Raw genomic sequence first — 27,385 nt, 5'->3', positions numbered from 1 at the left:
AACCAAATCCCATAACTGCTGGGTGGGTGACTCACAGACTGGAGAACACTTACACCACAGAAGTCTACCCACTGGAGTGAAGGTTCTGAGCACCACGTCAGGCTTCCCAACCTGCGGGTATGGCAAGAGGAGGAGGAATTCCTAGAGAATCAGACTTTGAAGCCTAGTGAGAATTGACTGCAGGACGTCAACAGGACTGGGGGAAACAGAGACTCCACTCTTGGAGGGCACACACAAAGTAGTGTGCGCATCGGGACCCAGGGGAAAGGATCAGTGACCCCAGGAGAGACTGAACCAGACCTACCTGCTAGTGTTGGAGGGTCTCCTGCAGAGGCAAGGGGTGGCTGTGGCTCACCGTGAGGACAAGGACACTGGCAGCAGAAGTTCTGGGAAGTACTCCTCGGAGTGAGCCCTCCCAGAGTCTGTCATTAGCCCAGCCAAAGAGCCCAGGTAGACGCCAGTGTTGGGCTGCCTCAGGCCAAACAACCAACAGAGAAGGAACCCAGCCCCACCCATGAGCAGTCAAGCAGATTAAGGTTTTACTGAGCTCTGCCCATAAGAGCAAAAGTCAGCTCTACCCACCACCAGTCCCTCCCATCAAGCCTCTTAGATAGCCTCATCCACCAGAGGGCAGACAGCAGAAGCAAGAAGAACTACAATCCTGCAGCCTGTGGAACAAAAACCACATTCACAGACAGACAAGATGAAAAGGCAGAGGGCTATGCACCAGATGAAGGAACAAGATAAAACCCCAGAAAAACAACTAAATGAAGTGGAGATAGAAAACCTTCCAGAAAAAGAACTCAGAATAATGATAGTGAAGATGATGCAGGACCTCAGAAAAAGAATGGAGGCAAAGATCGAGAAGATGCAAGAAATGTTTAACACAGACCTAGAAGAATTAAAGAACAAACAAATAGAGATGAACAATACAATAACTGAAATGAAAACTACACTAGAAGGAACTAATAGCAGAATAACTGAGGCAGAAGAATGGATAAGTGACCTGGAAGAGAGAATGGTGGAATACACTGCTGTGGAACAGAATAAAGAAAAAACAATTAAAAGAAATGAAAACAGCCTAAAGAGACCTCTGGGACACATTAAACACAACAACATTCGCATTATAGGGGTCCCAGAAGGAGCAGAGAGAGAGAAAGGATCCAAGAAAATATTTGAAGAGATTATACTCGAAAACTTCCTTAACATGGGAAAGGAAATAGCCACCCAAGTCCAGGAAGCATAGAGAATTCCAGGTAGGATAAACCCAAGGAGAAACATGCTGAGACACATGCTAATAAAATTGGCAAAAATTAAAGACAAAGAAAAATTACTGAAAGCAGCAAGGGAAAAATGACAAATAACATACAAGGGAACTCCCATAAGGTTAACAGCTGATTCCTCAGCAGAAACTCTACAAGCCAGAAGGGAGTGGCATGATATACTTAAAGTGATGAAAGGGAAGAACCTACAACCAAGATTACTCTATCTGGCAAGGATCTCACTCAGATTCTATGGAGAAATCAAAAGCTTTACAGACAAGCAAAAGCTAAGAGAATTCAGCACCACCAAACCACATCTACAACAAATGCTAAAGGAACTTCTCTAAGTGGGAAAAACAAAAGAAGAAAAGGACCTACAAAAACAAACCCAAACAATTAAGAAAATGGTAATAGCAACATACATATCGATAATTACCTTAAACGTGAATGGATGAGATGCTCCAAACAAAAGACACAGGCTTGCTGAAGGGATACAAAAACAAGACCCATCTTTATGCTGTCTACAAGAGACCCATTTCAGACCTAAGGACACATACAGACCGAAAGTGAGGGGAGAGAAAAAAATATTCCACGCAAATGGAAGTCAAAAGAAAGCTGGAGTAGCTATACTCATATCAAATAAAATAGACTTTAAGAGAAAGAATGTTACAAGAGAAAAGGAAGGACACTACATAATGATCGAGGGATCAATCCAAGAAGATATAACAATTATAAATATATATGCACCCAACATAGGAGCCCCTCAATACACAAGGCAACAGCTAACAGCTATAAAAGAGGAAATCGACAGTAACACAATCATAGTGGGGGACTTTAACACCTCACTTTCACCAATGGACAGATCATCCAGACAGAAAATTAATAAGGAAACACAAGCTTTAAATGACACATTAGACCAGATGGATTTAATTGCTACTTATAGGACATTTCATCCAAAAACAACAGATTACACTTTCTTCTCAAGTGCGCATGGAACATTCTCCAGGATAGATCACAACTTGGGTCACAAATCAAGCTTCAGTAAATTTAAGAACATTGAAATCATATCAAGCATCTTTTCTGACCACAATGCTATGAGATTAGAAATGAATTATAGGGAAAAATACATAAAAAACACAAACACATGGAGGCTAAACAGTACGTTACTAAATAATCAAGAGATCACTGAAGAAATCAAAGAGAAAATCAAAAAATACCTACAGACAAATGACAATGAAAACACAACGATCCAAAACCTACGGAATGCAGCAAAAGCAGTTCTAAGAGGGATGTTTACAGCTATACAAGCCTACCTCAAGAAACAAGAAAAATCTCAAGTAAACAATTTAACCTTACACCTAAAGGAACTAGAGAAAGAAGAACAAACAAAACCCAAATAGCAGAAGGAAAGAAATCATAAAGACCAGAGCAGAAATAAATGAAATAGAAACAAAGAAAACAATAGCAAAGATCAATAAAACTAAAAGCTAGTTCTTTGATAAACAAAATTGATAAACCATTAGCCAGACTCATGAAGAAAAAGAGGGAGAGGACTCAAATCAATAAAATTAGAAATGAAAAAGGAGAAGTTACAACAGACACTGCAAAAATACAAAGCATCCTAAGAGACTACTACAAGCAACTCTATGCCAATAAAATGGACAACTTGGAAGAAATGGACAAATTCTTAGAAAGGTATAACCTTCCAAGACTGAACCAAGAAGAAACAGAAAATATGAACAGACCAATCACAAGTAATGAAATTGAAACTGTGATTAAAAATCTTCCAACAAACAAAAGTCCAGGACCAGATGGCTTCACAGGTGAATTCTATCAAACATTTAGAGAAGAGCTAACACCCATCCTTCTCAAACTCTTCCAAAAAACGGCAGAGGAAGGAACACTCCCAAACTCATTCTATGAGGCCACCATCAATCACCCTGATACCAAAACCAGACAAAGATACTAAAAAAAAGAGGAAAATACAGATCAATATCACTCATGAATATAGATGCAAAAATCCTCAACAAAATACTAGCAAACAGAATCCAACAAAACATTAAAAGGATCATACACCATGATCAAGTGGGATTAAACCCAGAGATGCAAGGATTCTTCAATATACACAAACAAATCAATGTGATACAACATATTAACAAATTGAAGAAGAAAAACCATACAATCATCTCAATAGATGCAGAAAGAGCTTCTGACAAAATTCAACACCCATTTATGATAAAAACTCTTCATAAAGTGGGCATAGAGGAAACCTAGCTCAACATAATAACAGCCATATATGACAAAGCCACAGCAAACATCATTCTCTATGGTGAAAAACTAAAAGCATTTCCTCTAAGATCAGGAACAAGACAAGGATGTCCACTCTCACCACTGTGATTCAACATAGTTTTGGAAGTCCTAGCCATGGCAATCAGAGAAGAAAAAGAAATGAAAGGAATACAAATTGGAAAAGAAGTAAAGCTGTCACTGTTTGCAGATGACATAATACTATACATAGAGAATCCTAAAGATGCCACCAGAAAACTACTAGAGCTAATCAATGAATCTGGTAGTGTTGCAGGATGCAAAATTAATGCACAGTAATCTCTTGCATACACAGTATGCAATACACAATACACAGTAATCTCTTGCATACACAGTAATCTCTTGCATACACAGTAATCTCTTGCATTATAGGAGTATAATCTCCTATACACTAACAACGAAAAATCAGAAAGAGAAATTAAGGAAACAATCCCATTCACCATTGCAACAAAAAGAATAAAATGCCAAGGAATAAACCTCCCTAGGGAGACAGAAGACCTGTATGCAGAAAACTATAAGACACTGATGATAGAAATTAAAGATGATACAAACAGATGGAGAGATATACTATGTTCTTGGATTGGAAGAATAATAATGTGAAAATGACTATACTACCCAAAGCAATCTACAGATTCAATGCAATCCCTATCAAATTACCATAGGCATCTTTTACGGAACTAGAAGAAACCATCTTAAAATTTGTATGGAGACACAAAAGACCCCAAATAGCCAAAGCTGTATTGAGGGAAAAAAACAGAGCTGGAGGAATCAGACGCCCTGAGTTCAGACTATACTACAAAGCTACAGTAATCAAGACAATATGGTACTGGCACAAAAACAGAAATATAGATCAATGGAACAAGATAGAAACCCCAGAGATAAACCCACGCACCTATGGTCAACTAATCTATGACAAAGGAGGCAAAGATATATAATGGAGAAAAGACAGTCTCTTCAATAAGTGGTGCTGGGAGAACAGGACAACTACATTTAAAAGAATGAAATTGGAACCCTCCCTAACATCATACACAAAAATATACTCAACATGCATTAGAGACCTAAATGTAAGACTGGACACTATAACACTCTCAGAGGAAAATATAGGAAGAACACTCTTCGACATAAATCACAGCAAGATCTTTTTTGATCCACCTCCTAGAGTAATGGAAATAACAACAGAAATAAACAAATGGGACCTAATGAAACATCAAAAGCTTTTGCACAGCAAAGGAAATCATAAACAAGACGAAAAGAAAACCCTCACAATGGGAGAAAATATTTGCAAATGAATCAATGGACAAAGGATTAATCTCCAAAATATGTAAACAGCTCATGCAGCTCAATATTAAAGAAACAAACAACCCAATCCAAAAATGGGCAGAAGACCTAAAGAGACATTTCTCCAAAGAAGACATACAGATGGCCAAGAAGCACATGAAAAGGTGCTCAACATCACTAATTATTAGAGAAATGCAAATCAAAACTACAATGAGGTATCACCTCACACCAGTCAGAATGGCCATCACCAGAAAATCTACAAACAACAAATGCTGGAGAGGGTGTGGAGAAAAGGGAACCCTCTTGCACTGTTGGAGGGAATGTAAATTGATACAGCCACTATGGAGAACAGTATGGAGGTTCCTTAAAAAACTAAAAATTGAATTACCATATGATCCAGCAATCCCACTACTGGGCATATACCCAGAGAAAACCGTAATTCAAAAAGGCACGTGCACCCCAATGTTCATTGCAGCACTAGTCACAATAGCTAGGTCATGAAGCAACCTAAATGCCCATCGACAGACGAATGGATAAAGAAGATGTGGTACATATACACAATGGAATATTACTCAGCCATAAAAAGGAACGAAACTGAGTCATTTGTTGAGACGTGGATGGATCTAGAGACTGTCATACAGAGTGAAGTAAGTCAGAAAGAGAAAAACAAATATCGTATGTTAACGCATGTATGTGGAACCTAGAAACATGGTACAGATGAACCGGTTTGCAGGGCAGAAGTTGAGACACAGATGTAGAGAACAAAAGTATGGACACCAAGGGGGGGAAACCGCGGTGGGGTGGGGATGGTGGTGTGCTGAATTGGGCAATTGGGATTGACATGTATACACTGATGTGTATAAAACTGATGACTAATAAGAACCTGCAGTAAAAAAAAAACAAACCAACAAGAAAAACAACTAATACTAAACTTTCTTTGGGTTATTTGTATGGAAATATCTTAATATAAATGTTTCAGACATTACATGAAAAATGTAAAAATCTTATATGTTCTGGTATAATGTTATAAATCATAATTCTAGTTATTACTTTAAAATGTATATCTCAGAAATAACTAAATTTCCTTGTCAACTGCATTATTATGAACTTTCATCAAACCTTTAACCGTGGTCATTTTTAAGTCTTTTGTCATTTACAGACAGTTCTGGGTGTTCTCTGATGCTTTTGCAAAATTGTTCCTATAAAAGGGTTTCATCTTCAAGGAATTCATGGAAAGGACTCTGACAAGGAAGTTAACTGACTATACTGCTAAACCGAATGAATAAGCATTTTCAGAACTCTAATGGAAAACTGATGAATTCATAAAAGTGCTAACAAAAGATTAAGATAAAAAAATTAATTACATGGGACTGAGTGAACTGATGAGGATGATAATAATTTTTGTGACTTTCTGTTTGAATTTAAAAAATAGAAAAAAAAAGCCTACAACTGAAGCAGGAAGGGACTCAGTTACCTGGAACATGTGAGCTGAGGTCTTCCTTCCCAACCAATAGAGCATACTGAGTTCACATGCTGTAAATAAAGGTGCTTTTCTGCACATGAATGGTGGTGTATTTTTAAAAAATATTTTATTTTTTTAATTTTATTTTATGTTGGGGTATAGTTGATTTATGTGGTGGTGTGTTTTAACACTTCCCAAACATGAATACACGCTGGAATGTTGAACTGTGGGTGGAAACAGGATAAGGCTGGTGGGTCAGCATCACTGAGCACATGGCGTTTTTACACGTTGCACCTAAGAATGCATTTGCACAGGCAGATCAATGGATCTGCAGTCTAGCATTTATTTTTTGATGAGAGAAATGACTGACTGAAACGACATACAAGCGGTGGATGTGAGAGGGAAAAAAACATTTGAAACCTTTTAAATTTACTGTTGGTGGTTACAAGTTTCCTTAGGAGATACCTTTTTTCCCCGTTCTAAAAAAATAATTTGGGCTAACCTCAGAAATCTGGGTTTAATGTTTCTCATCCTTTTCCAAGCCGACTAAAACAGGAAAAAGTCCATACCCACAGGGAGAGAGAGGTTCATGGTTCTCCAAGTTTGCATGATTCACGCTGATGAGCGTCCATGTATGAGATGCACGACGTGCCTTCTGAGCACAGGAGGGAAGGGGGGGGCTCACCAGCCAAGGCTGCCTAACCTGGGGTCGCCTTCAAGACAGAGGAGTCGCCGGGAGGAAGACCAGAGTGAGGGGACGGACGTGTCCCCATTCACTTCTTTTCTTTTGAATCTAAAATACATTATTTTCTTTCAATTAATTAATTAATTAATTAAACATCTTTATTGGAGTATAACTGCTTTACAATGGTGTGTTAGTTTCTGCTGTATAACAAAGTGAATCAGCTATACATATACATACATCCCCATATCTCCTCCCTCTTGCGTCTCCCTCCCACCTTCCCCATCCCACCCCTCTAGGTGGTCACAAACCACCGAGCTGATCTCCGTGTACTATGCGGCTGCTTCCCACTAGCTATCTATTTTACATTTGGTAGTGTATGTATGTCCATGCCACTCTCACTTCGTCTTAGCTTACCCTTACCCCTCCCCATGTCCTCAAGTCCATTTGGTAGCCAAATGGAATGTTGGCCATTCATCTGTCGATGAACACTTAGGCTGCTTCCATGTCTGGCTATTGTAAATAGTGCTGCAATGAACATTGTGGTACATGACTCTTTTTGAATTATGGTTTTCTCAGGGTATATGCCCAGTAGTGGGATTGCTGGGTAATATGGTATTTCTATTTGTAGTTTTATAAGGAACCTCCATACTGTTCTCCTTAGTGGCTGTATCAATTTACATTCCCACTAACAGTGCAAGAGGGTTCCCTTTTCTCCACACCCTCTCCAGCATTTACTGTTTCTAGATTTTTTGATGATGGCCATTCTGACCAGTGTGAGGTGATACCTCACTGTAGTTTTGATTTGCATTTCTCTAATGGTTAGTGATGTTGAGCATCCTTTCATGTGTTTGTTGGCCATCTGTATGTCTTCTTTGGAGTAATATCTCTTTAGGTCTTCTGACCATTTTTGGATTGGGTTGTTTGTTTTTTTGATATAGAGCTGCATGTATATTTTGGAGATTAATCCTTTGTCAGTTGCATCATTTGCAAATATTTTCTCCCATTCTCAGGGTTGTCTTTTCATCTTGTTTATGGTTTCCTTTGCTGTGCAAAAGCTTTTGAGTTTCATTAGGACCCATTTGTTTACTTGTTTTTATTTCCATTTCTCTAGGAGGTGGGTCAAAAAGGATCTTGCTGTGAATTATGTCATAGAGAGTTCTTCCTATGTTTTCCTCTAAGAGTTGTATAGTGTCTGGCCTTACATTTAGGTCTCTAACCCATCTTGAGTTTATTTTTGTGTATGGTGTTAGGAAGTGTTCTACTTTCATTCCTTTACATGTAGCTGTCCAGTTTTCCCAGCACCACTTATTGAAGAGGCTGTCTTTTCTCCACTGTATATCCTTGCCTCCTTTGTCATAGATTAGTTGACCACAGGTGCGTGGGTTTATCTCTGGGCTTTCTATCCTGTTCCATTGATCTATCTTTCTGTTTTTGTGTCAGTACCATACTGCCTTGATTACTATAGCTTTGTAGTATAGTCTGAAGTCTGGGAGCCTGATTCCTCCAGCTCCATTTTTCTTTCACAAGATTGCTTTGGCTGTTTGGGGCCTTTTGTGTTTCCATACAAATTGTGAAATTTTTTGCTCTAGTTCTGTGAAACGTGCCATGCGTAGTTTCATAAGGATTGCACTGAATCTGTAGATTGCTTGGGTAGTATAGTCATTTTCACAATATTGATTCTTTCAATCCAAGATCATGGTATATCTCTCCATCTGTTTGTATCATCTTTAATTTCTTTCAGCAGTATCTTATAGTTTTCTGCATACAGGTCTTTTGTCTCCCTACGTAGGTTTATTCCTAAGTATTTAATTCTTTTTGTTTCAGTGGTAAATGGGAGTGTTTCCTTAATTTCTCTTTCAAATTTTTCACCATTAGTGTATAGGAATGCAAGAGATTTCTGTGCACTAATTTTGTATCCTGCTACTTTACCAAATTCATTGATTAGCTCTAGTAGTTTTCTGGTAGCATCTTTAGGATTCTCTATGTATAGTATCATGTCATCTGCAAACAGTGACAGCTTTACTTCTTTTCCGATTTGGATTCCATTTGTTTCTTTTTCTTCTCTGATTGCTGTGGCTAAAACTTCCAAAGCTATGTCAAATAATAGTGGTGAGAGTGGGCAACCTTGTCTTGTTCCTGATCTTAGTGGAAATGGTTTCAGTTTTTCACCACTGAGAACAATGTTGGCTGTAGATTTGTCATATATGCCTTTATTATGTTGAGGTAAGTTCCCTCTATGCCTACTTTCTGGAGGGTTTTATCATAAATGGGTGTTGAATCTTGTCAAAAGCTTTTTCTGCATCTATTGAGATGATCATATGGTTTTTCTCCTTGAATTTGTTAATATGGTGTATCACATTGATTGATTTGCATATACTGAAGAATCCTTGCATTCCTGGGATAAACCCCACTTGATCATGGTGTATGATCCCCTTAATGTGCTGTTGGATTCTGTTTGCTAGTATTTTGTTGAGGATTTTTGCATCTATATTCATCAGTGTTACTGGCCTGTAGTTTTTTTTTGTGACATCTTTGTTTGGTTTTGGTATCAGGGTGATGGTGGCCTCATAGAATGAGTTTGGAGTGTTCCTTCTTCTGCTACATTTTGGAAGAGTTTGAGAAGGATAGGTGTTAGCTCATCTCTAAATGTTTGATAGAATTCACGTGTGAAGCCACCTGCCTGGTCTTTTGTTTGTTGGAAGATTTTTAATCACAGTCTCAATTTCAGTGCTTGTGATTGGTCTGTTTATATTTTCTATTTCTTCCTGGTTTAGTCTCGAAAGGTGGTGCTTTTCTAAGAATTCGTCCATTTCTTCCAGGTTGTCCGTTTTATTGGCATAGAGTTGCTAGTAGTAATCTCATGATCCTTTGTATTTCTTCAGTGTCACTTGTTACTTCTGATTTTTCATTTCTAATTCTACTGATCTGAGTCTTCTCCCTTTTTTCTTGATGAGTCTGGCTAACAGTTTATCAATTTCGTTTATCTTCTCAAAGAACTGGCTTTTAGTTTTATTGATCTTTACTATCGTTTCCTTCATTTCTTTTTCATTTATTTCTGATCTGATCTTTATGATTTAGTTCCTTCTGCTAACTTTGGGGTTTTTTTGGTCTTCTTTCTCTAATTGCTTTAGGTGTAAGGTTAGGTTGTTTATTTGAGATGTTTCTTGTTTCTTGTTTCTTGAGGTAGGATTGTATTGGTATAAACTTCCCTCTTAGAACTGCTTTTGCTGCATCCCATACATTTTGGATCATCCTGTTTTCATTGTCGTTTGTCTCTAGGTATTTTCTGATTCCCTCTTTGATTTCTTCAGTGATCTCTTGGTTATTTAGTAGTGTGCTGTTTAGCCTCCATGTGTATGTATTTTTTACAGATTTTTTCCCGTAATTGATATCTAGTCTCACAGTGTTGTGGTCGGAAAAGATACTTGATACGATTTCAATTTTCTTAAATTTACCAAGGCTTGATTTGTGACCCAAGATATTATCTATACTGGAGAATGTTCCATGAGCACTTGAGAAGAAAGTGTATTCTGTTGTTTTTGGATGGAATGTCCTATAAATATCAATTAGGTCCATCTTCATTAATGTATCATTTAAAGCTTGTGTTTCCTTATTTATTTTCATTTTGGATGATCTGTCCATTGGTGAAATTGGGGTGTTAAAGTCCCCTACTATGATTGTGGTACTGTCGATTTCCCCTTTTAGGGCTGTTAGCATTTACCTTATGTATTGACGTGCTCCTATGTTGGCAGCATAAATACTTACAATTGTTATATCTTTTTTTTGGAATGATCCCTTGATCATTATGTAGTGTCCTTCTTTGTCTCTTCTAATAGTCTTTATTTTAAGTCCATTTTGTCTGATATGAGAATCGCTACTCCAGCTTTCTTTTGATTTTCATTTGCATGGAATATCTTTTTCTATCCCTTCACTTTCAGTCTGTATGTGTCCCTAGGTCTGAAGTGGGTCTCTTGTAGACAGCATATATACGGGTCTTGTTTTTGTATCCATTCAGCCAGTCTATGTCTTCTGGTTGGAGCATTTAATCCATTTACATTTAAGGTAATTACCGATATGTATGTTCCTATCACCATTTTCTTAATTGTTTTGGGTTTGTTATTTTACATCTTTTCCTTCTCTTGTGTTTTCTGCCTGGAGAAGTTCCTTTAGCATTTGTTGTAAAGCTGGTTTGTTGGTGCTGAATTCTCTTAGCTTTTGCTTGTCTGTAAAGGTTAATTTCTCCATCAAATCTGAACGAGATCCTTGCTGGGTAGCATAATCTTGGTTGTAGGTTTTTTCCCTTTCAACACTTTAAATATGTCCTACCACTCCCTTCTGGCTTGCAGAGTTTCTGTGAAAGATCAGCTGTTAACCTTTTGGGGATTCCCTTGTATGTTATTTGGTGTTTTTCCCTTGCTGCTTTTCATATTTTTTCTTTGTATTTAATTTTTGATAGTTTGATTACTATGTGTCTTGGTGTGCTTCTCCTTAGATTTATCCTGTATGGGACTCTCTGCACTTTCTGGACTTGATTATTTCCTTTCCCATATTAGGGAAATGTTCAACTATAATCTCTTCTAATATTTTCTCAGTCCCTTTTTTTTTCCTCTTCTTCTTCTGGGACCCCTATAATTCAAATGTTTGTGCATTTAATGTTGTCCCAGAGGTCTCTGAGACTGTCCTCAATTTTCTTCATTCTTTTTTCTTTATTCTGCTCTGTGGTAGTTATTTCCACTATTTTACCTTCCCGGTCACTTACTCGTTCTTCTGCTTCAGTTATTCTGCTACTGATTCCTTCTAGAGAATTTTAAATTTCATTTTTTCTGCTGTTCATCATTGTTTGTTTGCTCTTTAGTTCTTCCAGGTCCTTGTTAAACATTTCTTGTATTTTCTCCATTCTATTTCCAAGATTTTGGATCATCTTTACTATCATTACTCTGAATTCTTTTTCAGGTAGACTGCTTATTTCCTCTTCATTTGCTTGGTCCGGTGGGTTTTTATCTTGCTTCTTCAACTGCTGTGTATTTCTCTGTCTTCTCATTTTGCTTATCTTACTGTGTTTGGGGTCTCCTTTTGGCAGGCTGCAGGTTCGTAGTTCCCGTTGTTTTTGATGTCTGTCCCCAGTAGGTAAGGTTGGTTCAGTGGATTGTGTAGGTTTCCTGGTGGAGGGGATTGGTGCTTGTGTTCTGCTGGATGAGGCTGGATCTTGTCTTTGTGATGGGCAGAACCACGTCCGGTGGTGTGTTTTGGCGTGTTTGTGAACTTATTATGAGTTTAGGCTGCCTCTGTGCTCATGCGTGGAGTTGTGTTCCTGTCTTGCTAGCTGTTTCACATAGGGTGTCCAGCAGTGTAGATTGTTGGTCATTGAGTGGAGCTGGGTCTTAGTGTTGCGATGGCGACCTCTGGGAGAGCTTTCACTGTCTGATACTATGCGGCACCGGGAGGTCTCTGGTGGACGAATATCCTGAACTCGGCTCTCCCACCTTAGAGGCTCAGGCCTGAAACCCAGCCAGAGCACCAAGACCCTGTCAGCCACACAGCATGAAACTAATATGAAATCATGGTACTGTGAAACTGGCAGACATTCTCTCCTGCTGTTGACTGAAAAACTCTCCCCTGAGGATCCTGGGTATCTTTTCTTTTATACTTCACTGGATTCATCCACAGTAAATAATAATAACCATGATGATGATGATGATGTAATGTGTGGTATTTCTTGAAAATCCAAAGATTTTCTCATATGAAATCCCTGTACTTCTTCCCACTTCTCAGTTTTCCCTCCAATGGTGCTAACTGGTAGAAGCATCTCTGCACCAGCGTCTCTGAGGGCTGCTGCCCGCCTTGGCTCCAGCCCAGCAGCCCCTCGGCACCCAGGAAGTAGATCACGAAGCGCCAGTGGTGGCCCAGATATGCTCCAGCCGCTCGTGGGCACCTCAGAGGTCCCCATTCACTTCTGAGCTGCACAGGGACGCATTCTGGGAGCAGATGCAGAAACATGAGTTAGGCCAACATTTCAGACATTCATTCACGTCCTCTGCAAAGCTACAGTTCTTGAGCCTGAAGATTTGAATTGCAAACACTTTTTAAAAGAAGATGAAGGCAGGAAGGCATCACCAGGATCGCTGAGCTGCGATCAAAACTAAGAGCTAACTTGATGTATTTGAAAGAGCATTTTCAATGGCCCATATGACTAAACTTTTGTGAAGAGGCTTTGTAAATTCTAAAGTGGTACGATAATGTCAGTCACTCTTGCTGTTCTCACAGTCTCTTCTGGTCAACGTACTTGGAGGTCTAGGTACAGACACACAGGATCTGTCCTGAGACTTCTTTCCATCAGAAAATGAACACGATGATTGTCTGAAACACGAACACGGCTGTGAGTAATGAGTGTCAGTGGTTCTCATAATCAAATATTCAAATAATTTCTTGCAGCTTCTATTATTATTCCCAATCATCGCACGGGCATCTGATGCAAACGATGCTCATGTGGCCCCTGGGCAGGAAAGGTGGGTCACGGCCGGGTCACCAGCACTGGGGCAGCCCTTTTCTGTCAGGTTGTCTCTTCAGGCTTTTACTCCAAAGTATTTCTTTGACTTGGAAACATAGGACCTCTGTCACCTCTCTCTCACCTTGTAGATAAGAAATCTGAGGAAATGGAATTTCTAGCTGGGCTTTACATTGCTTTTCTGTTTGTCTTCAAAACAGACCCCTTGTAACATGTGTTTATATTCCCACCATCCATTTCCCTTCCTGGCACGTTCACTGGAGTTTTTGTCTCCACAATTCCTCTTGCTAGAGTCAACAGGACCGCATTTTGCCAAATCCAGTCCCCATTTCTCAGTAGCTCTGATGCGACCGTCTCTCATTTCTTCCGGAAACGCCTTCCTCCTTTTTCACTGTTCTCCGGGGTACCCTGTCTCACAGGGGGTACTCCTCACCCCTCGCTCGGGACGTCTGTGAGCAACTTTTGGATGAAGGATGGACGCTGGGAGCCACGGGCTGAGCAGAGGGATGGGGGTGAGTCCGGTGATGTCGTGTCATTTTGGTTGAATCCTGACTTTTGAGTCTATCTAAAATCACACAACTGTTTTTCTTCAGACCGTGTCCCATATAAAAATAACCATGTCATAAGCTTAAGAAGCCCCAGAATGGAAAATAACAGTCACCATAATTTAACAGCATGCAGAAAGCGATATTTGGAAAACCACAATTATGACCTTCTCTCAGATTTGTTCTGGAAGACACTCATAGTAATTTTACTGCAAAACACGAAGGAATCTGCATTCAGAGCAACTCGTTTTAATGAACATAAATCCAGTCATTACTCTGGGCCTAGGAAATAAACCATATGACGAGAGAGTGCACGAAAAGATGTGCTCCTATATACTGTCTGAACTGAGAAAGGATGATGAATACTTTAAAAACACAGGGCGGAACAGGGTTGATCATCTGCCCAGAAACGTTAGCCATGGATGAGGTTCTCAAAAGTAGATTAGCAGTGGCTTCTTATGAGTTCTGGTCTACTTCTCAGCTTCTTCTCACAACCAAGGAGAAAACCACTGGTGCATCCTTCTTAAATGTATACAGGGGCAATGATGAGAGGTTGCAAGCATTCAGGGGAAGTAAAATTCTTATTAAACAAAAAAAGCTTTGGACTTTTTAACCCCTAACTTTCTGAATTTTTTTCTTTTTAAGTACACGTATCACCGTTTCCAGGTGTACACATATCGTACAGTACGTATTTGTTGTGTATTTCCCCAAAACTTACTGGCGTAAAGCAACCACAAACATTATCTCATCGTTTCTGCGGGGCCAGAACCCAGCAGTGGTCCGGCTGGTCCAGCCGCAGCATCTCATGAGGCTGAGTCACAGAGCTGGCGGGGCTGTGGTCATCCGGGCTGGACTGCGGCTGGAGGCTGCCCTTCCAAGGTGGGCAGATTGGGCCAGGTGGGAGGCAAGTCCCCGCCCATGTGGCCTCTGCACAGGGCTGCTGAGTGTCCTCACAAGACGGAGCCTGGCACCGAGGGGCCGAGCGGGAAGCCACAACACCTTTTCTAGGTCAGCCTCAGAAGGGATGCGTCACCTCCGCTAGACTACTGGTGACACAGGCCAACACGGAGGGGATGTGGTAGGTGACAGGGAGGCATGGACACCAGGAGGCAGGGCTCACGGGGGTCCATCCTGAATGCTCAGATAAAGTCATTCCCCTCAAATCCCTCCCGACCGGAAAGGAAGGAAACAACACGGGAACAGAGAAAGGGGGAGCAAAAGAAGCAGAAGAGGGAGAAAGAAAACAAGAAGAAGGAGAAGAGGAAGAAGAAGGAGGAGACAGAGTGAAGGAGGGAGGGAGGAAAGGAGGAGGTGACTGGTAGAAACGTTGAGGCATCTGAATCTGGGGCCAAGTGGACTTTCAAACGCCACAAGGATTAACTAGACGCACACATTCCATACTTCCTCCTTCTGAAGTGAACCACAAACTGGGCTTAGGTGACTGATAGTAATGGGGGACGGCTGCAGAGTCGTCAGCTGTTCTTAGTCAACAGGGGGCTTTACGTCCTCCAAGGATTAGTGATGAGAACATTCTCAGCTTCGACTATCCGTCTAAACTCTCGCTCACTTGCCCCCCACCCTGCCCCGCTGCTGCAGGACCACACTGTTAGCATATTTCAGGGTTTTTAGCCCCAACAAAAGCTTCGCTCATGATGGAGGCTGGTTCCTCTTTCTCCTTCTCCACCTTCGTCTCTTCTGCTTACGCTCTTCCTTCTAAATTCCGCCTCTACGTTATTTTGTAATTATTTACACTTTCCATCTTAAAAGAGTTCAGATACTGAAAGCAGTAACGCCCAAAATACACTGGGAATTTACAGAAGTTCTGTGGTCACTAAAATCTAGCTGTGAGTTATGGAGGTCGCCAGGAGACATAAATGGCCGAAAAATAAATAAAATTATCATAATCTCAAAGCATCCCAGTGCTGATGCTGACAGTCACTGACAGTTATCAGGGATCGTTTACAAGGTTCTCAGAGGCCTATCGTGTGAAAACGGGAGGAAAGCAAGGGCAGCACAATCTCACCCAATCTCAGAGCACACAAGTGGGTGACAGACGCTTAAAGATACAAATTCATAACCATCTGAGCACCCAAGCCCTTGGAAATCAATTCCTCCCTTCCAGAGAAAAGCGCCGTCAACGCTTGCCTTGTTATTTAGAAGCTGATTAGATTACCACGAGGAATGCAGTAACTCCGGTGTGGCGCTCAAGTCATTGACTTTTAAGTCTGAGGATGACCTTGTAAATTCCTGCACTTGGCAGGGCTCCGGACCGACGCAGGGGGTGGTGGTCCATCTGCAAACACTGCGGCCCTGAAACCCCGCGAGTAGCTCCTGTGCCCTCGTTGGTCTCAGAGCATCAACATTGCCCTGGGCTCTGAGAACGCGACCAGCCCCCCTGCCGGCTGCTGACTAAAGCAGGGTCCCCGGGTCCAGTCCCCCCACCCTCTCCTCTAGCCTTCTAACCAGCAAAGAGGGAGAGCGTCTGTAGACAACTGCAGTCTGTTTGCCAGGCCACCTCCTCTCAAGCCAACCCGCCCTCCTTCCAGGGCTGAGCTGGGACTTGCGTCCTTGCCCTTGTGTGAGCTGTGCTGCTCCTATCAGGAGACGTCACTGCTTCCACCCTGATAATAATAATGGCTTCATACTTATTAAGGAATGGCTATATTAAGGAAAGCGAGGTTTAGATACATTAAGCGTGGTGCCCAAGGCCGCACACCACTGGGCTGGGAATGGAGAAGTCGGGGGCTAAGGCTGACCCCAAGGCTGCTCCCACGGGACGTCACCCTCACGTGGAAACTTACACAGGACAGATTTCAGGAACTCAACACCTATGATTAGCTAATGGCTTTCACAGCTGTTAGCTAATAGCTTTTATAACTCAACAGTCCTTAATATTACCGTATGTTATGCTGCCTGAGTGGCTCCAAAGATATAAAATTCAATCTCATGGATGTAACATCTATTGTGTATTCCTTATGTCCAGTTACTGAGTGAGGCTTTAATAATATAGAGAAGAATGGCACGGGTCTGTTTGCAAGAGAAAAATCATTTACCCCAATATCTGTAAAGTAACCCAGGGAAGGAGAATAATACTGGGGATTAGGATGAAGGAGGGCTCCAGTTAGAAGCGTCAGGAAAGGCCTTGTGCGGAGACTTTTAGTGGAACCCAGAAGAATGGCCAAGAGATGGTCTGGGAAGCCAGGGAAGAATGTTTATGTCAAAGCAGCTAAGGACGAGAACTTGTCTTAACCTCGCTGAATTCTTCTTGTACCTGGAAGAAAAAAAATCCATCTTTGGGGCTTCCCTGGTGGCACAGTGGTTAAGAATCCACCTGCCGATGCAGGCGACACGGGTTCGAGCCCGGGTCCGGGAAGATCCCACATGCCGCGGAGCAACTAAGTCCATGCACCACAACTACTGAGCCTGCACTCTGGAGCCCGCAAGACACAACTACTGAGCCTGCATGCCTAGAGCCCGCGAGCCACAACTACTGAGCCCGTGTGCCAAAACTACTGAGCCCGCACGCCTCGAGCCCGTGAGCCACAAGCCCACGTGCCACAACTACTGAGCCTGCACACCTAGCACCCGTGAGACACAACTACTGAGCCTGCGTGCCACAACTACTGAGCTCATGTGCCACAACTACTGAAGTCCATGCGCCTAGAGCCCGTGTTCCACAACAAGAGAAGCCACCGCCATGAGAAGCCCGCACCCCACAACCAAGAGTAGCCCCTGCTCACCGCAGCTAGAGAAAGCCTACGCGCAGCAACGAAGACCCAATGCAGCCAAAAATAAATAAGTAAATGTAACAATTTTTAAAAAATCCATCTTTGACCTCAACTTGCTAAGATTTCAGTGATTTACGAGATTACGTTTTCTTGAAAAAGATACACTTTCCCAAATGTACTTCATTTTATTTTTATTTTCAAAAATTTTTTCTAATTAAAAAAAATTTTAGTTTATTTATTTTCTGGCCACGCGGCCTATGGGATCTTAGTTCCCCTACCAGGAATTGAACCCACGCCCCCTGCAATGGAAGCACAGAGTCTTAACCACTGGACCACCAGGGAAGTCCCAAATGTGCTTCATTTTAAAAGAAAAAGTACACTAAGCAAGTTGTGGTCAATTCTGTAAAACAAATGATAATTTCTCCACGTGGTAAACATGCCCTGCAGTGACTGCAGGTCACACTCTGCCCCTGAGTACAGGCGGGGCTGTCACTAGTTTCCAACCCTCAGTGGGTGGGGCAGGTGACAGGACACACCCACCTGACTGGCAAAGGCGGCGGGATATCGCCCCCACGACTGTGTCACCCGATGTGTGATGCCAAGCCGACTAGAGGGAGACCGTGCCCTGGCCTGGAGAGCTTTGAAGAAGCAAACTGGCCCCTGTGACTGGCTCTGGGGACGGCCACATGGCAGGAGTCCTAGGGACAAGGCAGCCTCCACCAATGGCGAGTCAGAAAAGGGCTCTCAGTCCTGCTCTGGAAGGAAGTGAACTCGGGCAACGGCCCGAAGGAGCCGGGAAGCAAATGCTCCCCGGTTGAGCTGTTGATGAGATGCTGCTGGGCTGACACCTCGACTGCAGCCTCGTGAGACCCTGAGCAGAGGACTCGGCCGACCTACGCTTGGACACCTGACCCGTGGAAACTGTGACGTAACCAACAGGTGCCGTCTTAAGCCAGTGAATTTGTGATGATTCGTTGCATAGCAAGAGGAAACTAACACACTGCAGAAATCAACAAAGCTTTCTTTTTTTTATAAAAAGGATTTGATGGGGGCTTCCCTGGTGGTGCAGTGGTTGAGAGTCCGCCTGCCGATGCAGGGAACACGGGTTCGTGCCCCGGTCCGGGAGGATCCCACATGCTGCGGAGCGGCTGGGCCCGCGAGCCATGGCCGCTGAGCCTGCGCTTCCGGAGCCTGTGCTCCGCAACGGGAGAGGCCACGGCAGTGAGAGTCCTGCATACCGCAAAAAAAAAAAAAAAAAAGGATTTGATGTATTCACTCCCATATTGCTCAGAATTATCTCCTAAATCAATGCTGTACCAGTGCTCAGAGTCGTCTGCAAGCCTGTTAAACTACACACTGCTGGTCCCCACCCTAAGGGTTTCTGATATAGCAGATTTGGGACAAGCCAAAGAATCCGCGTTTCCCACAAGTTCCCAGCTCATTCTGATATTGCTAGTTTGGGGGACCGTATTTTGAAAACCGCTGATCTGTACCAATTTATTTTCTGAATATTTTTGTGTCAATTTACCTCTCTAAAGCAAAAGGATTACAACAAGCACTTTTCACATAAATTATAATCTAAAACGCTGCAGCCTTTGTTTCAACATGGACATTTTCTCCTGAACCTCCACCCCTTACCCGTATTTCTCTTTTCTGAAGAAACAATTACAAATAAACTCCGAGAACAGAACACAGTGGGAATATGGGATAAGTGTTGATGAGAGAAGGGATCCGGCTACTTCCAATAATTGAGTTGTGACTTGGTGATTAAGACTTTGAAATTCTACTAAAATATTTTAGGCTCAGTACCTAGGGCAAAAATAATTCTCTTTCTAGCAGTTGAAATCTTTCAAAATGTTGGAATTCCTCTGATGATATTTATAGTATCTTAACCACAAGATGTTAATATTCTCTAAAAAGCTAAAATTTGGCTTGGGCAAGCTGCATGGCCCCCCTGAAACTAGGGGACAGACAAGATGACCGGCCGTCCTGCCACTCCATCCCACAGCTTTACACAACGGGGACTGTGGTCTTTTTCTCTACACACGGTTCAATTTCCCTGTCTTCTCTACAGATGGGGACCGCACAGCCCAAATCTCCTCGCACAGTTGTCGACTCAGATCTGCTGTCTCATGGTCAAGTGCACGTGTCTGAATTTCTGACTTGAAATTGTGGCTGTCCCATTTACATCTTCCCCTGGTAAGAATAACACCGACTGCTGGAACTAGACTATGCATCCTTTGCCTTTATTGTGTCCTGTCAATTTCTATGCCTTTGCTGAGAGCCGGACATGCTTCTAAGCAGGAGTGAAAAACTGACACTCCTCAAACTGAAGGTGAAACGTCCTCCCAGTCCTCACCCCCAGGGCAGGGTCCCGGACAGGACATCCTCTCTGGGGGATGACTTGTCTGCCTGTCCACATGGCTGGCGTGAGCAGGACACCAACACTCCTGCATGGTAGCTGGGAAACCTTGACGTACGAGCGATAAATAAGTAATAAAAACAGTAGCTACCTGCTGTGAAGTACCTACTGTGTGCCTCTCTACCTATACCTAGAGGCAATCTGTAGCAAAGGGACTCCAGCTGGACCTGCAATCTGCTCCATTTCAGATTTCAGCTCCAAAGTCTCCACTTATCAGCGCTGGTTCTTGACGGCAGGCGTCCAGGTGTCAACACTTTCTCTGGACACCTCGCCAGCCTGGAATCCTGCAGATTCCTTCCTCAGACAAACACCAAGTCCCTTTTCTGAGACCCTTCCCCACGTCATCTTCACGGATGGCTCTCAGACGTCAGCTACTCTCTCTACCTCCTTTGACTGTTTCCTCTTCCAGGCAGGGTCTTTATAACTGTAATCATTCACGTTTTTGACCTCTTGCTATACTAACTTATTTCCTCCTTATTTTAACAGACTATTTTTAAGAGCAGTTTTAGGTTCACAGCAAGATTGAGCAGAAGGTACGGGATTTCCCAGATGTCCCCTGCCCCCCACAAAACACGTGCAGCCTTTCCCCCGCCATCGACATCCCCACCAGATGGGATGTTTGTTACAACTGATGAACCTACGCTGACACATCACTGCCACCCAGAGTCCAGAGTTTACATGAGGCCTCACTCTTGGGGTTGTACGTTCTATGGGTCTGGACAAATGTATAATGACCTGTATCCACCACTATGGCACCATACAGAGCAGTTTCCCTGCCCTAAAAATCCTCTGTGCTCTGCCTATTCATCCCTCCCTCTCCCAACCCCTGGCAATTCCTGATCTCTTTACCGTCTTCACAGTTTTGTCTTTTCCAGAATGTCACAGAGTTGGAATCACGCAGTGCGTAGTCTTTTCACGCTGGCTTCCTTCACTTAGTGATATGTGGATGTAAGGTTCCTGCATGTCTTTTCACAGCTTAAGAGCTCATTTCTTTTTAGCAGTGAATCATATTCCATCATCTGGATGGACCACAGCTTGTTAATTCTGGGAGTAATGTCTAAGCCACTGAAATAATAACTTTCACAAGATCCACAGGTTCACAATATTCTTCTGCCCTGGGAAAAGAATTGCTGCAATACCCATAAACGGATTGGAGATGGAGAAAAGTTTGTTATTCATTCAAATATCGACTGAGAGGGTCTCCGCGCTAAGCACTGCGCATGCTGGAAACACGTGATAGTAAAACACGGCCTCTGCCCTCAAGGCTTCATCGTTCGTGTCACTGGTTTTCCTTCTCAGGCTTAACTGCAAATGCTGGAGTTCCAAGTCCCTCCTCCCGATGAAGGGAAGGGTCTGCTTAGGGTAATCCGATAATCCAAGCAGGCTTTTTAGAATTCGCATATGCATACTGTGTGCTTAAAGGGGGAAGAAAGAAAATAAGGAAACCCTGTCAGATTAAAAGACTAGATCCAAGCTGGTGAACGAGGAGAGAAAAGCAACGAAAATCAGGAACGTTTTATTGACTAGAAGGAGGTGGGGTGCAAACCTGATTCTATTTTGGACCCGTGACTTCCTGGCCTCAGTGTGGTTAGGATAAGATAAAACTTAATGAATGGATCTGACTGATCCGCTCGACATTCCTGAGCACATACAGCAGGAAAAAAAATGTCAGTCTGGAAGTTTCATTCAACCCTCGTCTTCTGTACACAGGACTCAGCATCTCCCAAAGGTAACCGGTTCCTCTGCACTGTTTAGATCACATGCAAAATGGCTCCGGTGGTTCTTACATCAACAACGCTTTTACGACCAACCGAAACAATCACTTGGAATCTTGTAAGTGGAATGTATTCAATTTTAAAAGCCGACTATGACAATACTGGAATGAAGAAGGGATGAAAATAGTAGGAGAGAACTCTCTAATACACACTTCAGGATACATTAGAATATGTGCTTCTACAGGGAAACATTACTAAAATACAAATATGGGAATGTAACCATGTAGAAACACATAATCCAAAATAAAATTGCAGCTACTATATTATCTCAATTCTCTTTTTAAGTGTTACCTTTTTTTTTTTAAAGAATGCATCATTTGCCCAGCATCTCAGTCTGTAAACTAATGACACTGCCTCTGTTTGTACTTTAACATACCCCGTAGAGTGGGGCACCCTCAAATATATTATATACAAAGATGAGTCAAAAGAATGGAGTAAAAGAAATATTGAACCAGGAAACTTGGGTCCTGGGTCCTGGCTTTGATAGTGATGATGTTGATCATCATGATGATGTTATCGATTTTTAGTCACTTACCGAGTGCCAGGCATTATGCTAAGAGCTTTTTTTTTTTTTCGTTTTGCGTTATGCGGGCCTCTCACTGCTGTGGCCTCTCCCGTTGCGGAGCACAGGCTCCGGACGCGCAGGCTCAGCAGCCATGGCTCACAGGCCCAGCCGCTCCGCGGCATGTGGGATCTTCCCGGACCGGGGCACGAGCCCATGTCCCCTGCATCGGCAGGCGGACTCTCAACCACTGCGCCACCAGGGAAGCCCTATGCTAAGAGCTTCGCATGAGTGTTCTCTCATGTGATCATCTCAAGAGTCCTGCAAGTGCCCTTATTATGCCATTTTCTAGATGATAAAACTGAAGCTCAAAGAGGGTGAGGGACTTATTCAAGGTCATGGCCAGAATAATGAGGTGGTGAAGATTCACGCTGAGGCCTGACCCCAGAGCCTGTGCTGTCCTCTTCGTCATAAGACCTCACCTGCCAAGCCCCTTATGATCATTGGTCTCATCTTGTTTTCTAGAAAAACGGAGGCGTTGCAACAACTGACCTCGGAGGTTCCCTCCGGCTTTAAATCGTCTGAGTCCTTTGGTCCATTACTGGGAGACGGAGAGACTGGAGTCCTGTTTTTCCCAGGGCTTTATCTTGGCCATGTTTGGCTCTGTTCTACACCCTTGAGAAATTCAGGGAGTCTGTCTGTAATCCCGAGATGGTGGCGGCTCTGCAGGTGCCCTGTGGACCGACCACGGTGCAGAGAATGGAGAACTGCTGTGAGGGGGATGCCCTTGCCTCCTGGTCTGTGTCCCTAAACAGGCTGACCCAGCAAAGCAAAGGGAAGCAGAAAGGAGAGGCCCCTGGGGGCCGCCCTGCAGCTCACCCTTTCCCCGGACCTGCAGGGCTCTCAAACTTTTATCAGACACCACTCTCTACCCCCAGGGTGGTCTCCCCTGGGTCATCTGGGGAGGGATCTGCTGGTCACAGGGAAACAATGGAACCAAGGCCATTGCCACTGAGGGTGGCCCTCTGGGCCGAGGGCTTTCCCGGGTTGGGGGTTGGTGGGTTCTGACATCAGGCTGCTCCCCCAACCCTGCTTTCCCAGGGAGGCCAAGGGCGGAGACCCCCGCGGAGCTTCCAGACTAGTTTCCCTCTGGGGTCCACTCTATCTGAAGCAAACACTTCCCAGACCAAGGAAGCAGCTGCCCGTCTGCTACGTTTGTAAATTACCAAATTCCCGTTTGCGCTGTGTTTGTTTTGGGAAATCCGGGAGATGTCCACAGATACACAGAGGGCTCCTGAGGGCGTTCTGAGCATTGCAAAACTGAACCACAAGGAAAGTCAAACTGAAGCGAGCTTTTATTTTTGGGCTCCCTGCCAGGCCCGAACAAACACAACAGGCAGAAAACAAGCAAGGTTAGAGGTCCCGTCAGCAACCTCATTCAAACTTTTTCTGTGCAGCAGAGACAGGGGATCTGTTCCAACCAAAGCTCTCTTTGACCTGAAGCTGCTTACAGACCTCAGATCCCATACTGCTCACTTACTAGCAATTGATTACAACCGGATCTTTCACGACAAGGTGAGAGGAATTTTGAGCAAAGGAGAGACTTCTCACAGCACTGCCTGATGACAGGACAAGAAGCTTCATCGTTACAGCCTTTAGCAAAATCTGTAGTGTCCCCATGTAAAAAACCTCAAGTGTAACTGAACTAAATTAAACTTGTGTCCTAGACACTGTGCTACTCGAGATGGCTGATGCCTCCATGGATAAGCTCCTCCTCCAGAATAGGACGGCCTAGCGATGTAGGCAGGCGTCAAATGGATAAATGCCACTCAGTGTGACATTACCTATAACCCGTCCATTAAGCCCACTCCTATTTACTGAGCGCCGATTGTGTGCTAAGGCTGGGGTAGGGCTGGGGCAAAGCTTACAGGACGGACACAGCCTGGTGTCCGAGAACCTCTGGTCTCGTGGGGAGACCTCCCTCAGAGAGTAAAGACATGAGGGTGCCCAGGGCGGAAGCCCTCAGTCCAGCGGGGGCAGACGGTGACCTAAGGCAGTCTGTGCCTCTGGACAGCGGGGTATGGACTGCTCGCGGGAGGGGCTGGCCAGGCAGCCGGAGGAGCACAGGTGAAAAGGCTGGGGGTCCAGGGGCAGCACCTGAGTCACTGAGAACAGGGAGGGAGACTGTCAAGGCGTCCTTGGTCGTTTAAAGGAAATCCAACGACATGCCATAAACGGCTTGCTTGTTTTCTCATCTGGTACTGAACAGGGGGGATAGCTGCCTGTCCTCCGGAGCTTCTGGTTAGCGTGGGGAGGGCTGGGTAGCGAACGAAGAGGGCTGTAGCCAAAGGCCAATACACCCGGCATCCCAGCAGACCCGTGCAACCTGCGAGATCCTTCCAAACACTAAGCACTGTTCACAAACTCCTGTTACTGATTTTCCTACACCCTCACTGGGAAACACTCTCCTAGTGGGTTGGTGTCTGAAGCATAGGAACGGGGCAAGAAAGAACTCCTGGGTCAGGTGTGTTCCCAGAGCAGAAACTGGCTTTGTCCCCAAGACGCCGCGCGTGTGGTCGTCCAGCCAAATGAAGCGTTTATAACGTACAACTCTCGATGCCGCCCCAATACTTTAAACACACAGTCTTCTCCTCCGTGTGAGTTTTTCCTTCTCCAGGACAAGTATGGCCTCGATACTGAGCCAGAGGTCAGAGAGCTAAGGGCATCTCCTTTGTGGGAAAGCAGAGCCTGCCTGGGCCAGATAAAGGCGAAGGATGTGCGCGAGAGACACTGGGTACAGAACTCGAGGAGGACTTGGAACCAGTGACAACTCCCGGGCTGACGCACAGAAGCCGCGAACTACGTGTAATTAAAACCCACTAATTTCCCTGCAGAGGAAAGTCAGGTGGGCACAGCGCACACTGCTGTCCAGACTCCCCTCAGGAAAGTCAAGGGGACCTGTGGGAACCCAGCAGACCTCACTGGGGGCCAGCGCGTGGTGACTGCGCCGTCCCTGCGGCGTCCCGATCTGGAGGCCCAGCCGTGGGGCGTTCTGGCAGAGAGAAGAATCGAGTCGGCTGCGGATTAAGTGCGTTCTCTCCCCTCTGCTGCTGACACAGTGCTCCTGGCTGCCCTCCAGGATCTGTCCAATATGATCTTCCTGGGACCACTGGACCCCAGCAAAGAGGCACCCGTGTTCCAAGTTTTTACAGGGTGTATTGCTCGCTCCCACCCCTCGGGACAATTATTCTTATCAAAGGGATCACACATCCAACACAAAGGCGAGGAAGGAAACTCTTCCAGAACTCGACTCCCTCACTAGCTCAGAAGCCAGCAACCTCTGTAACAGACGGGAAGGCACATGAAAACAGTTTCCGGAAGCGTCACTATTCCCTTTAACGTTTCTCCCATGTTTGATATCTCAGAAATATGACAGTGGCACCAACTGGCCACTGAGAGCTCCCACCACCCGGAGTTTGATTTGTACAGACCTGAGCCGACGGACCCTGAAGCCGATGGGAAAGTTACAACGTGGGATGAAGTTAATCAAGCCCATATGACACTTAACATTCTTCTCTGTTAAATAAAGGTCACTTCTTCCAAGAGACTATTTCCAGCAAATAAGATTTCTGCAGTTGTGCAAGACCGAAGCTAATTAAACAGCAGAGCAAAATGGAAAACAGATGTCACAGAACACTTAGAAGATTTTAATGACATCCTGCCTGTTTTCTTAAACTCATTTGTAGTTGCTATCACCGTCTGCCCTGAAGTTCATGAGTGGTTGGGAGGGCAGGATTTGCATCATTTTCATGTCGCTGGCGGTAGGAAAGCCATTCAAAGGCAAGTGTGGCCGGGGGAGTCTTGCAGAGTCTTTTTCTACACAACCTGGCCAGCTCTTTCGGCTTCAACTCCTGAACTCTTTTAAATTAACGTTTTCTGTCTTTCAAAAGAACTTTCCATCCCAGCTCCTCCAACTCTAGCTTTTTTTACAGTCCTTTCCAGTCATCTTGTGCTCAATTATCCTGAACACACCTGCTAAACGTTGACTAAGAAACTTAGTATCTGTCAGTTTCAGCTCAGGAAAAAAACAGAGCATGATGACATTTTCCGGAGATGAAAGTCATAATGAACAAGCAGACACATCAACAATTAGACTTGTACTGTCTTTTCCCCATATTACATCCACCATTCAAAATGGCCAAATCTTCCTGAAACAATCAAAATTTCGAATTAGAACTGAGGGACCAAGCAGGTTTCCTCTCTTCAAAAGCGCATTCACAGAAGGAAAACGCAGATGTGTAGGAGGGACCAGACAGGGAGCACAGGGCCTCGTCACCATTTTTCTTCTTCTATAATTTGTCTTTTCAAAAATCTTTTAGGATGTTTCCCAGTGTCTGAGACCCTCTGATGATTGTGGACGTGCGTCCTTGAGCGGCTTACAACACCCACAAATGCTTGATATACGGGGAGCTCAACCATCCATTGAGAACGGCCTGGACCATTTTCTCAAATCTTCCTGACACGGTAATTAACAACGAAGAAGCAAGGTATACTGCGGCCGCCTGCTGTGTATACAAGATCCCTGTGCAACTACAAGTCAGGAGCTGTTTTCCACGGCCAAACAATGATGTCTGCTAATCAGGGAAGAGAGGACACAGGTAAATGCTGCAGGAGAACCAGAGAGGGGTTCCCGTTACAGCAGTGGGGACGCAGCCCCAAGACAAACTCCCCACGGGGGACGGGGACATGCGTCCTGGGCGACGGAGGCCCCCGCCAATGCTGCTCACGTGTGCAGAGGGCAGCCCGCGGCTCCTGGGTTAGCTGTCATCAAAACGGGCCATTTTCCCTGCCTGGACATTAGGCTCGAAGGCCTTCTTTTCATTTTCTAAGAAAGCT

At 44.0% G+C, this 27,385-nt stretch overlaps 1 protein-coding gene across 6 annotated transcripts in view; it reads right to left on the bottom strand.

Annotated features, from left to right (window-relative positions):
* Positions 1-27,385, bottom strand: part of PALLD (palladin, cytoskeletal associated protein) — a 272,833-nt gene that overhangs the window by 143,403 nt on the left and 102,045 nt on the right. The window lies entirely within an intron of this gene.

Source organism: Tursiops truncatus, chromosome 6 (assembly GCF_011762595.2).
Source record: "Tursiops truncatus isolate mTurTru1 chromosome 6, mTurTru1.mat.Y, whole genome shotgun sequence".
Lineage (NCBI taxonomy): Eukaryota > Metazoa > Chordata > Mammalia > Artiodactyla > Delphinidae > Tursiops > Tursiops truncatus.
The sequence above is the reverse complement of the archived record's forward strand: the minus strand, read 5'-3'. Positions and strand labels throughout refer to the sequence as shown.